This window comes from Mastigoproctus giganteus, chromosome 1 (assembly GCF_048544385.1).
Source record: "Mastigoproctus giganteus isolate SK-2022 chromosome 1, ASM4854438v1, whole genome shotgun sequence".
In the NCBI taxonomy this organism is placed as follows: Eukaryota; Metazoa; Arthropoda; class Arachnida; order Uropygi; family Thelyphonidae; genus Mastigoproctus; species Mastigoproctus giganteus.
In genome coordinates this window covers 178,522,354-178,536,560 of record NC_143575.1, presented here as the reverse complement: position 1 = coordinate 178,536,560, position 14,207 = coordinate 178,522,354, and the positions used below count along the sequence as shown (strand labels likewise).

The following is a 14,207-nucleotide window of genomic DNA, read 5'->3' as shown; positions in this document are numbered from 1 at the left end:
TCCAATCTCAAACCATAGACAATGTCTTCAAACAGGCCTATGGGGCTGGGAATTTCCATACTATAATAATTAATGATAAACACCAGCCAAGAAATTGAACTGAAAATTTACTATAAAATAAAATAATATACAGTGAAATGTGATGAAAATAAAAACACTGATTAAATTATAGTTATAATATAATTAAAAGCAATAAAATATTCTAAAATAAACTGGGTTAAAAGCGATAAAACAATGAAACCTGGAACTTTCGGAGAACTGCCGTCTCCTTTTCAACAGCATACTACTAGTGCTAAGACACATCCTTAAGTAGCAGGTCCATGGCACTTATGCACATGATCATCAGACTCATGATCTACATTCTCCATGCACGTATCGGAAACGGAAGTGGCTCGGGAGCGTGTCAAACAGAAACGGTCATCCCTTCTGAGGACAACTGCCTCAAACAGGGGGTGTAAACGGATCCCCCGTCCCTGTTAATAGTATTGTGACTGGATGAACCGATTCACAAGCTCTCGAGCCACTTGCGTTCCCAAAATCCATGGGTGCGGTCAGTAATGACCGTGTCTTCAGGGGAGATCCGATGCTGCCTTTCCCAGAAATGCTCTGCCACAGCAGACCTCGCATAGTTAGCAGTCTTGATAGCGGTCATGTGTTCCCCCAGACGGTCCTTTAAACATCGCCCCATTTCCCCCACATAACACTCCTCACAATCCGGGCACATAATCTTGTAGACCACATTGCTAATATGGTCCTGGGCTACAGGATCTTTAATTTTGGATATCACTGTGTGCAACCTCCGACCCGGAAGTTGCACGCAGCGAGTCTGGCATTCCCGCAATGCCCGTAGCCACAGGGGCAGGCGACTCCCTACGATTGGACTCAGCCCTATGAATATATTTGTCCAAGACCCTCTGGGGGTATCCACATTTCCTGAGGTCTGCCGTGACTTTGCAAATTTCTATTTCCTTTTCTTCAGGGGTACTACAGTGGGTCCCCACCCTATTCAACAATGCCCTGGCTACACTGTTCTTATGATGACAAGCCTGTGCTGAGCTATAATGAACAAATTGGCCACGGCACATAGGCTTTCTATAGATCGTTGTTTTTAATCTAGATCCATCTCTGCTCACCAAGACATCCAGAAACGGGAGGGACCCAGCTTCTTCCACCTCCGAGGTAAATTGTATAAACGTGGAAAAGCTTTTGAGTAAATTGAGCACCTCATCTTCCTTTACCTTTTTTAAAATAGTGAAGGTATCATCCACATATCTCCTCCACTCACGCATGGGGAAATTCAACTGATGGAAAACCCTAGTTTCCAGTTCCTCCATTGCCAAATTGGCCACAATGGCACTGATGGGGGAACCCATGGCCGTGCCATGGACCTGCTTATACATAACTTTTTGAAACACCATGGTAGTGCTTGCGAGGCAAAATTCAACACCTTTACAAATATCATCAATGCTTAGTGAAGATCTAGCACTAAAGCAATCATCCCGTTCCATGACGAACTCATGATTTCGTTTGACATGGTATCCTTGTTCACATATATCCCCATTGAACATGGGGTGCATTGTGTAAGATCGGCCTATCCGGGCCTTTCAGAACGTATTGTACGGGCATTGCGGGAGTGCCAGACTCGCTGTGTGCAACTTCCGGGTCGGAGGTTGCACACAGTGATATCCCAAGTTAAAGATCATGTAGCCCAGGACCATACTAGCAATGTGGTCTACGAGATTAAGTGCCCGGATTGTGAGGAGTGTTATGTGGGAGAAACGAGGCGGCGTTTAAAGGACCGTCTGGGGGAACACACGACCGCTATCAAGACTGCTAACTATGCGAGGTCTGCTGTGGCAGAGCATTTCTGGGAAAAGCAGCATCGGATCTCCCCTGAAGACGCGGTCATTACTGACCGCGCCCATGGATTTTGGGAGCGCAAGTGGCTCGAGAGCTTGTGAATCGGTTCATCCAGTCACAATACTATTAACAGGGACAGGGGGATCCGTTTACACCCCCTGTTTGAGGCAGTTGTCCTCAGAAGGGATGACCATTTCTGTTTGACACGCTCCCGAGCCACTTCCGTTTCCGATACGCGCATGGAGAATGTAGATCATGTGTCTGATGATCACGTGCATGAGTGCCATGGACCTGCTACTTAAGGATGTGTCTTAGCACTAGTAGTATGCTGTTGAAGAAGGAGACGGCAGTTCTCCAAAAGCTCCAGGTTTCATTGTTTTATCGCTTTTAACCCAGTTTATTTTAGAATATTTTATTGCTTTTAATTATATTGTAACTATAATTTAATCAATGTTTTTATTTTCATCACATTTCACTGTATATTATTTTATTTTATAGTAAATTTTCAGTTCAATTTCTTGGCTGGTGTTTATCATTAATTATTATAGCATAGACAATGTCACAGAACATGTAACTAATCAAATATTACAAGCTGCTACCTCTGCAATACCAAAATCTTTCCCGGGGAAATGGAAACATAGTAATTACTGGGGAATCAAGATTGCACACACGCCAAACAGTACAAAAAATAGAGCTTGGAATTTATTTCGTAAATTCCACACAACTACCAATCTAATTAACTTCAAAAGACTGAAAGCCAAGTTCCGCCAAATAAGACGAAAAGCAAAGAAAGATGCCTGGATTAGCTTTTCCTCGAGCATAAACAAGGATACAGACAGCAGAATTATCTGGAGGAAAATACAAACGCTTAATGGCAAATACGTTCAGTTCCCAGCTACAATACCAAACTGGGAAGGGTAAGAGTTGTCATCCCCAGGAGAAATAGCAAATGCCTTAGCGGAATCATTCGCCAGTATATCAGCAATAGCCTCCTACAAACCAACCTTTCAGCGAATTAAAAAAAACTGCAGAGCAGCATAAGATTAATTTTTCCACAAGAGTTTCGCATCCATATAACCAGCCATTCACATTAACAGAACTTTTTGGAGTGCTCAATAAAACATCAAATAGCACTGCTAGTCCAGATGGGATCTACTATATAATGTTAAAACAACTGAACAACAGAGCAAAAAGATCATTGTTAAACTATTACAACCGAATATTCTTAGAAAATGCTTACCCAATCTCCTGGTGTCACTCACTAGTTCTAGCCTTCCCAAAGCCCAGAAAGGATCATACCTTTCCACATAACTATAGGCTAATTTCACTGACCAGTTGTTTAGGCAAAGTCCTGGACAAAATGGTTCACAAGGCGGTTAATATGGTTTCTGGAAACTAACAACTTGCTAAATAGTAATCACTACGGGTTTCGAAAAAAATGTTCCACCTTAGACGTAATGATAAAAGCAGAGGCAAATATACGTAATGCCTTCATAAGGGGACAGCATCTGGTCATGATTAATCTAGATATTGAGAAAGCCTTCGATACCACCTGGCGATATGGTGTTCTTCAAATTCTTCATTCTTTTGGCTTGAGAGGTCATCTACCCCAATTTATACAAAGCTTCCTATGCCATAGAACTTTTCAAGTCAGATACATGAATAATTTATCCAAAATATTTGAACAAGGTTCCATTCTCGGTCCAACGTTATGCACCAAAAGGTTCCATTCTCGGTCCAACATTATTTGCAATAAGAATCACCAACACGACAAGGGATGTACCAAATACAGTACAATCGTACATGTTTGCCGATGACCTCATTATCTCTACTCAATCCCAGACTATGAACACCATCAAAAGGCAACTTCAAATTGCTATAGCTTGAATAGAATCATGGGCATTGCAGAATGGTTATTCCCTAGCAGAAAAGAAGTCTATTGCTATTCATTTCTGTAAAAAACGGAAACTACATTTGGATCCAGAAATATTTTTAAAAAACAGCCTGATTCCTGTCACTAACAATTTCCGTCTGTTGGGGTTACATTTAGATAATAAACTTAATTTTGCTTCCCATATGGCGTACCTCCGGAATGCTTGTCTTAAAAAACTGAATATCCTAAAAGCTGTCTCTGCTATGTCCTGGGGTGCTGACAGAAGCTCTCTCCTACATCTCTATAGAGCTTTAATAAGATCGCGCTTGGATTATGGAGCACCTGTCTACGACTCCGCCAGGAAAAGTTCTCTATTACGTCTGAACACCATCCAGCATAGTTCCCTTAGGATAGTTGTTGGAGCCTTCAGAACATCTCCGGTTCACAGCTTGTATATTGAGGTAAACAAATCCCCTCTGCATCTCATGAGAAAAATATTATTGTTTAATTATGCAGCAAAGATTGGAATTACACCAGCCCACCTCAGCTGGCAGTATCTGTTTGATCCTCAACACACCCTACTATATCACAATAAACCTAATGAAAACTGTACCACAGTGATTCAACTGCAAGAACTCGTGATCAGTTGGAAAATTAACTTTAAGAATATATTCAAAGACCTTGCTACTCCTGAATCTCCCTGGACTGAATTCATATCTCTCTGTGACAATTTCTTTTCAAGATGGGGAAAATCCTCCCTGGCAAATACCAACTTTCAACAGCTACATAAATTGCATTCTTTGGAAAACTCAGAGAAAGTTCATATCTATACCAACGGCTCCAAAACAGATACGGCTGTTGGTGCAGCAGCAGTTTCTGCCACTTTCTTAACAGTTGCCTCTCTTCCCACTGAATGCAGTATCTATACTGCAGAATTATATGCAATAAAACTGGCTCTAGATAACATAAACAAATATCATATCAAACAATCGCTGATATATATAGACTCTTTAAGTGCAATCGGTGCCTTTCACTCTACCTTTCCTCCCTCTCATCCCGTTCTTAAAGAGCAAGGTTACCTTCTGGTCATGTTGGCATCCAAGGTAATGATCGTGCAGATGAGGCTGCTAAACATCCCGACTCTGGATCTTACAGTCAACTGAAAGTTCCATACACAGATTACAAATCCATTATTAAAAAAACATGTTGGAAACAATGGTCTCACCTCTGGCAATCTCAAACCAATAATAAACTGTTCCAGATAAAAAAAAGAGCCTCAACTGTGGATATCTAGTTTTAGAAGAAACAGGCGACAGGAAGTAATTCTGGCAAGGCTTCGCATCAGTCATTCACATCCAATTCATCTGCATTTGCTTTTGGGAGAGACTTCTCCTGCAAGTTGGAGAGGGAGCTTCAGCTCCCTCTCCAATTTGCAGGAACCCTTAACCTTATCACATATTCTTGGTAATGAAGCAAATTTTGAGGATCTATTTTTAAAACGCATAAATTTATATAATAGTATTAATAGTATTCAAGTATTTAAAACGCAAATTTTGAGGATCTGTTTTTAAAACACATAAATTTATATAATAGCATCTAATCATAATGTGAAATCAGTGATACCCAAACCATGAACAGGTGCAATATGGTCCAAGAGGCCCTTGTGCCAAAAACCTCAAATACAACAACAGCAGCGACCTGGAGCGAGGGGTGGGGGTTTCAGGGACTAATGGCAGTCATTGTGAAACAGGTGGGTATATAGGATGTGTTTGGGTAACTAAGAATAAGAACAGGCGCATGTGTACCAGTGCTAGAAGTATAGTAAATAAATTTGAAGTGTTGGTCAAGACCTCAAAGACAGATATTGTTGGGATATCAGAAGCGTGGTGTCACACAGATATTAGGAATGCAGAATTGTAATTTGATGAATTCCATCAAATTCCAATATATATTGGAAATGATAGGATAGACATTTTAGATATTAATATTATTTTAGATTTTAGACATTAATAGATATATTGGAAATTGGAAAGGATAGACAGGGTAGGAATGGAGGTGTTATACTGTTAATTAAGAAAAACATAAAAGAAGTGCATCCAGTTGATATAGCTCAACAGTGCACTATTGAGTCAGTTGGGTGTGACATAAGCACTGCTGAAGCAAAAATAAGAGTAGGAGTGTGTTATAGGCCTAATGACTCGAATCAGTACAATGAACAATTGTACAGAGAAATAGATTGGGCTAGTAAATCAGAATGTCTTAAAATGGGGGATTTTAACTTCCCAGATATTGACAGGAACTTGTGGTTGGTCACTTGCACTAGTAAGACTTTTGTGGATTTATTGGATGATTGTTTTCTGCAGCAGCAGCAGCATGTTCGAGAGGCAACCAGAGAGGATAATACTCTTGATCTGGTTGTCAGCAGTGATCATCCATCTATTAACAATTTGCAGATAAAGGAACCACTGGGTGGCATTGATCACAGTGTACTGATGTGGGATTTACTTAAAGATATAAATTACCATCAGGGATAAAGGAAAGGATTTTTGCTTCCGTCACGGTGACTACAGTGGTCTCAGACTGTTTTTAAATTCTGTACAGTGGGATCAACTGATGATGTTACCAATAGCAAATTCTAAGTGGGAAGCATTCAAAGAATTAATTGTGGAAGCTACTAAAAGTTTCATACCTATTAAGAAATATTGTTCAGGGTTTAGGCTTAAATGGTTGTCAAATGAACTAATGAGACTCGTGGCAAGAAAAATGCATGGGATGCATATAAATTATCAGGTGACACAGAAGCCTATGGCAGATATAAGCTAGTCTGTACTCAAATCACAAAGGAGGTTAGGCAGGCAAAGGCAAATTATGAGAAATCTTTGGCAAAGAATGCTAAGAAAAACAGCAAGGATTTCTTTACTTATATAAACTCTAAAAGGAAGGGGATAAATCTGATTGGTCCACTTAATATCGATGGTTCAACTGTTGATGATGCTTCTCAGATAGCAAACAAACTGAACGAGTATTTTGCATCTACATTCACACATGAGGAGTTATTAAGGTTTGAAAATGCCAGAAGGTTATTAAATTGTAGCAGGGTACTTAATGATTTTGTAATAACTGAGAGCAAAGTGAAGGAGAAATTGTTGAAGTTAAACATAAGAAAGGCACCTGGGTTGGATGGGATTTATCCAGTGGAGGCAGCAAAGGATGTAAGAAAACCCTTAGCCATAATTATGAGAGCATCCTTGGACTCAAGGGAGGTCCCCATGGACTGGAGAAGTGCAAATGTATCCCCAATTCACAAAGAGGGATCGAAGGGTGACATGAATAATTACAGACCAGTTAGTTTAACTTCTGGTTAAAGATGCATTGCAGGATTATCTAGACAAGACTGCAGCAATAATTCACACACAGCATGGGTTTGTTAAGGGAAAGTCTTGTCTGACAAATTTGATTGGATATTATGATGTGGTTACAAAGGAACTGGATGCAAAAAATAATTTTGGTATCATATACTTGGATTTCAGGAAAGCTTTTGACACTGTTGCGCATGGAAGACTACTGTACAAATTGGAGCAGAATGGTATTAAAGGCAAGTTGCTACAATGGATAAAAGGATGGTTGACTGGGAGAAGACAGAGGGTGACGCTAACTTCATGGACTAACATTATTAGTAGAGTCCCACAGGGTTCGGTGTTGAGTCCACTGTTGTTTTGTATATTTATCAATGATATTGATGAAGGTATATCAGGCTTAGTGTCGAAGTTTGCAGATGATACAAAGGTTGGCAGGGTTGTTAATAACAGTAATGGCAGTGTGCTACTGCAACAGAATCTAGAAAATTGGGGCAAATGGGCTGAGAAGTGGCAACTGAAGTTTAACATTGACAAATGCAAAGTACTGCATATGGGTAGAAGTAACCCCAGAGAAATGTACCAACTGTGGTAATACACTTAAGGTGGTAGAAATGAAAAAGATCTGGGAGTAATTGTGCAGTCAGATATGAAGTTTTCTGATCAATGTAGACAGGCTGCCAGGGCAGGTCATGGAGTTTTGTCAATGATATACAGGAATTTTGCTAGTAGGGAAAAGGAGGTGATTGTCCCTCTGTATAAGGCCATGCCTTGAGTACTGCGTACAGGTCTGGAGGCCTCATTTTATGAAGGATGTAGATTTGCTTGAGCGTGTACAGAGAAGGGCAACAAGATTGGTGTGGGGAATGAAGGGATCCTCTTACCAATAGAGGCTTAAGTTCTGCAAAATTGCAGTGGCTGGAGACTAGGCACCTGCGAGGTGATCTGATTGAGGTGTATAAGGCCTTGAATGGGTGGAGCATGCTGAATTATGATGGGATTCTTCCACTTGTTCAGATTACGAACCTAAGGGGGCATAAATTCAAATTGAGGAAAGACAGATATAGATGTGCAGAAATTTTTGTTTAGCCAGCAGGTGGTTAATTGTTGGAACAAACTTCTATTGTTGTTGTTATTTTGGTTTTTAGGAGCATTAGCAACTAATGCCATATTGCTCCGGGATATGCGGTGGTCATTCCCTGACCTTTCCGCATCTTCCGTATTTGGTGGTGACGGGTTCGAACCCCGGTCTAATCAAGAAGCGTGTGCTACGCACTGCTGCTCCTTCCCACCTGGCTACGAAGGTGCCTACAAACTTCCATCTGCCATTAACAGTCTTAATTATTGGTTGCCCTAACTATTCATTTCAAAGGTGGTACTTGTGCATATTATTAACTCAAAAAAGATTCCAAATTATAAACTCTCTGACAATGGAGTTTATAATTTGGAATCTTTTCTTTATGGTCTCCTCTGACTTAAAATCTATATGCTCCATTCTGGCAAATTCATCTGTTGCCTCTACCTTTGTCCCAACTCCACTAATCACTTGGGACTCTTTGAGTTACTTTCTTTAAACTTGATTTCACTATGTTGAGTTTCTTAACAGTAGAGTAATTTCTCTTCATGATTTTAACGTTCACAACTCCATCTGGTTTTGGTTTTCTAGTTACATGGATACAACTGGTTGAAATTTCCATATTTTTGCAATTCTTTTTCACACAAACAACTCTTCAAATTTCATGGCCAGTGTTAGTGATCCTTTAGGTACCTCAGATTATAATTTTGCAATAGTCTCTTCTCCAGTGGAGCCTTCTCTTATGACCAGTTTCAGCCTCACATTGTTTGGTATTACAAGAATTCTAAATGGAATTATCCGTGAGATTTCTTTTCTTCTTTACATTGGTTGGATTAATGTTTTAAATATTTTGATGCCAATGTTTGTTCAGGTCATGTCAGTGAATTCATTCAACCTTAGAATCTCATCCCTTATCTAAACTTTAGTTTTCCCATAAATGTGCTAAGGCTGTTCAAGTTAAAAATGTTGCATATTGCAATTGGTTTGCATCCAAATATCAGGGTACATTTTCTGCATATGCTAAAGCTCACAACAATTGTAAAGCAATTATTAATCAATCCAAACTTGACTTTGAACAGGTGAAGAGTGGGAAACTTGCTTCTTGTCCACATGGTAATCAAGCTTTTTGGCCACTTGCTATGGCTATTGGCTCTGCAACTTTTATCCATCTATACTCCCACCTCATAAAACCTAGTGGTTCTATTGCCTCCTCAGCTAGATATAAACCTGACTTACTAACATCCTACTTTTACTCTAATTCTTCAATTGACAGTTTTGGTAAGCTAGTTGCTATAATAACTGATACACTCTGCTGAATGCCCCCTATGGTCTTCTGTCAAAAGGTTGTCAGAAGAATTTTGACCAATCTTGATGCCAAGAAAGCTTTAGGTCCTGATGGCATTTCTCCACTTGTTTTCAAAACCTCCACTACTGGAGGTTTTGAAAACAAGTGTGACACACTGAGCTTGCTCCTGTTCTGTGTCACCTTATTACACTTCCTTATTCCACTAGTGTTTTTCCTTCCAGTTGGAAATTTGCTCTTATTCAGCCAGTGCCTAAAAAAGGATGACAAATCCTATTGAATTATCATCCCATTACACTTACCTCTACTCTTCTCTATCAAAGTAATGGAGAAATTCATTAGCCACCACTCCTAAGCCATCTTTAAACCTTCCATCTGATTAATGATTGCCCATACTTATGTTACTCGCCTATGGACAAATTTTGTAGAAAAGTTTGGAGAAACAAAAAGCAGTTGCTCTTTAAATTTTTAAGGCCTTTGATTGTATTTGGCATGAAGGTTTTCTAAACAAGCTCCCATATTATGGATTGCCAACTGTTTTTCCCATTCTTTTTCTCTTATGTATTAATGACTTCTATCATTAACTGGCAGTCCTATCCATAGTTTTGCTGATTATATAACATTACATTCCACCTTCCAGTTCGAGAAACCTTGCTTGCATAAACAGCTTGATCTTCTTGAACATCCACTGGATATCATCATTCTTCTCTTTCTTGGTGATTTCCTGTCGGTCGATCGGAATATGAATTTTCCCAACCCCAGCTATTTGAAGATTTCTTTTAACATTCTTCCTCCTTATGTATTTCCTGAAAATTACAGTATACGCAATTGAAGTTTTGGTTTCATATTATGCATAATGTAATATATATCGATTAACAATGAAATAACCATGAATGAGTGAATGACCTTCTCTGAAAGTTTTTTTTTATGCTGATTTTCTGACTTTTTCTAACTTTTTATGCTGATTATAATTCTCTAGAATATGAAATGAATGAGAGGTGATGCCATTAAAATATAATTATGACTTTTAACCTCACATATTCATACTGTAGAAAGTTTTTATTGCACAATCAATAGTTATCATGCTATTAATGCAATATGCAATAGTTATCATGCTATCATGCAATAGTTATCATGCTATCATGCAATAGTTATCATGCTTGTGAATTACTTAACAAGTACAGGTCACTGATGAAAAAAAGCCGTGAATTAGGGTTGAATTTGAAAGTGTCTGCAATTCTGCCCAGACACGATAGGATAGGGAGTATATGATGAGAGCCCTGTCGATCAGTTTGGCCCTGGAAAGATTGTGCAGGGCTCAAGGGGTAGAATTTTTTTCAGCCTGGTCTGTACTTGTTAACAGGAGAGACTGCTTCTACAGGGATGGGATACACTTAAATAGAAAGGGTGCAAGAATGTTTGCTTGTGCTATCGAGGCAGTGTTAGGTGGGTCGGAAAACTGCTGAATTGGGGGGGATACAAGGACTAATAGATTAACAGTAGCCACTGGCAGAGGAGAAAGTGATTCTTGCACTGCTTCTATTGGAATGAGCAGCAGCCTGGAAAATAAGATGCAGGATATTTCAGAGACTGCTGGGAATCATGGGGGTACAAGTAAACACATGGGTTGTGTTAGGGTGGCTAAGAGGAAGAGCAGGTGCATGTATACTTGCGTGTACACCAATGCTTGGAGGTTAGTAAATAAATTTGATGAATTTGAGGTATTGCTCAAAACATCAAAGGCAGATATTGTTGGGATTTCAGAGATGTGGTGTCACACAGATATAAGGAATGCAGAACTGTAATTTGCGGAGTACAATGTCTACAGGAAGAATAGACAGGATAGGAAGGGAAGAGGGGTAATGCTATTAGTTAAGAAACATATAAAATCCAAGGAAGTGAAGCCAGTCGACATCGCTGTACAGTGCAGTGTCGAGTCAGTTTGGTGTGACATAAGCATTGGGAGATCAAAATTGAGAGTAGGAGTGTGCTATAGGACTAATGACTCTGATGAGTATAATAAGAAACTGTACAGAGAAATAGAGTGGGCCAGTAAATCAGAGAGTCTTATAATGGGGGATTTTAATTTCCCAGATATTGACTGAAATTTGGGGGCTGGTCACTCACACACTAGCAAGGCTTTTGTGGATTTATTGGATGATTGTTTTCTATATCAGCATGTTCAGGAGGCAACTAGAGGGAGTAATACTCTTGATTTGATTATCAGTAGTGATTCTTCATGCATTAAGAATCTGCAGATAAATGAACCACTAGGTGGCAGTGATCACAGTGTTCTGAAGTGGGAGTTACTCAAAGAGGTAACTACCATTAGGGGTAAAGGGAAGGGGTATTGCTTTCGTAAATGCGACTACGATGGACTGAGACGGTATTTAAATTCTATACAGTGGAATCAACTGATGATGTTACCAACAGCAAATGCAAAATGGGAAGCATTCAAAGAACTTATCTTGGAAGCTACTAGGCTTTACATACCAACTAAGAAATATTGTTCAAGGTTTAGGCCTAAATGGATGTCAGATGAACTAATGAGGCATATGGCAGAGAAGAAAAATGCATGGGATACATACAAATTAACACGTGACACAGAAGTCTATGATAGATACAAGTTGATCTGTAACCAAGTTACAAAGGAGGTTAGGCAGGTGAAAGCAGTTTATGAGAGATCCTTGGCAAGGGATGCGAAGAAAAACAGCAAAGAGTTCTTTACTTATGTAAACTCTAGAAGGAAGGGGATGAATCAGATTGGTCCACTTGATATCGATGGGTCAACTGTTGATGACCCTGCTCAGGTAGCTAACAAACTAAATGAATATTTTGCATCGACATTTACACATGAGGAGTTATTCAGTGAGGGGAATGCCAGAGGTGTATTCAACTCTAGCAGTAAGCTAGAGAATCTTGTAATAACTGAGAGTAAAGTGGAGGAGAAATTGTTGAAGATAAACACAAGAAAGGCACCTGGGGTGGATGGGATCTATCCAGTTATATTAAAGGAGGCAGCAAAGGAAGTAAGCAAACCCTTAGCCATAATTATGAGAGCTTCCTTGGACTCAGGGGAGGTACCCATGGACTGGAGATGTGCAAATGTGACCCCAATTCACAAGGGAGGATCAAAGGCTGACACAAGTAATTATAGACCTGTGAGTTTAACTTCTGTTCCCGGAAAATTAATGGAGGCACTGGTTAAAGCACTGCAGGATCATCTAGACAAGACTTCAGTTATAGCTCGGACACAGCATGGTTTTGTTAAGGGGAAGTCTTGCCTGACCAATTTGATTGGATACTATGATGCAGTCACAAAACAACTGGATGCAGGGAATAACTTTGATATTATATACTTGGATCTTAGAAAGGCTTTTGATACTGTTGCACATGGAAGACTGCTGCACAAATTGGAGCAGTGTGGCATTGGAGGCAAATTGCTGCTATGGATAAAGGGGTGGTTGAGGGGGAGAAGACAGAGAGTGGTAATCAGTGGACACTGCTCATCGTGGACTAATGTTATTAGTGGAGTCCCTCAGGGTTCAGTATTGGGTCCTTTATTGTTTTCTGTATTTATAAATGATATTGATGATGGTATATCAAGCTTAATGTCCAAGTTTGCAGACGATATGAAGGTTGGCAGGGTTGTCAAGGACACTACTGACACTATGCTGCTGCTGCAACAGGATCTGGAAAGGTTGAGCAGATGGGCTAAGAGGTGGCAAATGAAGTTTAACATTGACAAATGTAAAGTACTACATATGAGAAACAGCAACCCCAGAGCAACGTATCAACTCTGTGGTACTACACTGACAGTCGTAGAGAATGAAAGGGACCTGGGGGTGGTTGTGCAGGCAGATATGAAGTTCTCTGAGCAGTGCAGACGGGCTGCAAGAGTAGCTCATGGTGCATTGTCAATGATATATAGGAATTTTTCTAGCAGGGATAAGGAGGTGATTATTCCCTTGTATAAGGCAATGGTCAGGCCACACCTAGAATACTGTATACAGGCCTGGAGGCCTCATTTCAAGAAGGATGTAGAGCTGCTGGAACGAGTACAGAGAAGGGCAACAAGATTAGTGAAGGGAACAAAGGGTTGCTCTTACAAAGAAAAGCTTAAGTTTTGCAAATTACAGTGTCTGGAGACTAGGCACCAGCGAGGTGATCTGATAGAGGTGTACAAAGCCTTGAATAGTTTGTGCATGCTCAATGCTGATGGGATTCTTCCTCTTGCTCAGAATAATCACCTGAGAGGGCATAAATTCAAATTGAGGAAAGACAGATGTAGGATAGATGTGCGGAAATTTGCCTTTAGCCAGCGGGTGGTGGGTAGGTGGAACAGACTTCCATCCCTTGTCATGGAAGTTGATAGCCTAAATAAGTTTAAGGCTCAGCTGGACAGGTATTTCGAACGAACAGAGGGGTGAAGTGGAAGTGGTTATTTTTTATTTATTTATTTTACTTTATTTTTTTTTTGGCTGATGCTGCATAAGCTTGCTTTCTTGCATCAAATGCCTCTACTAATGCTAATTCTCTCAAGAAGTAGTGATATTATAATTTGAAGGTATGGAAAGTTCAGTGGGACTGAACTACAGTGGGTCCCCAGTATCCAAGTCCCCACAGTTACGAGGTTGCAAGGTTACAATATGAAGGATGCAATGAAAATAACATGGAGGATTTTTGGAAAAGTTTTAATAATCTGCACAGTATAAAAATGATTGGAGATTCTTGGAAAGA

The 14,207-nt window shown here is 39.9% G+C and overlaps 1 protein-coding gene across 1 annotated transcript in view; it reads left to right on the top strand.

Annotated features, from left to right (window-relative positions):
* LOC150091328 (uncharacterized) overlaps positions 1 to 14,207 on the top strand; it is a 693,262-nt gene that overhangs the window by 637,707 nt on the left and 41,348 nt on the right. The window lies entirely within an intron of this gene.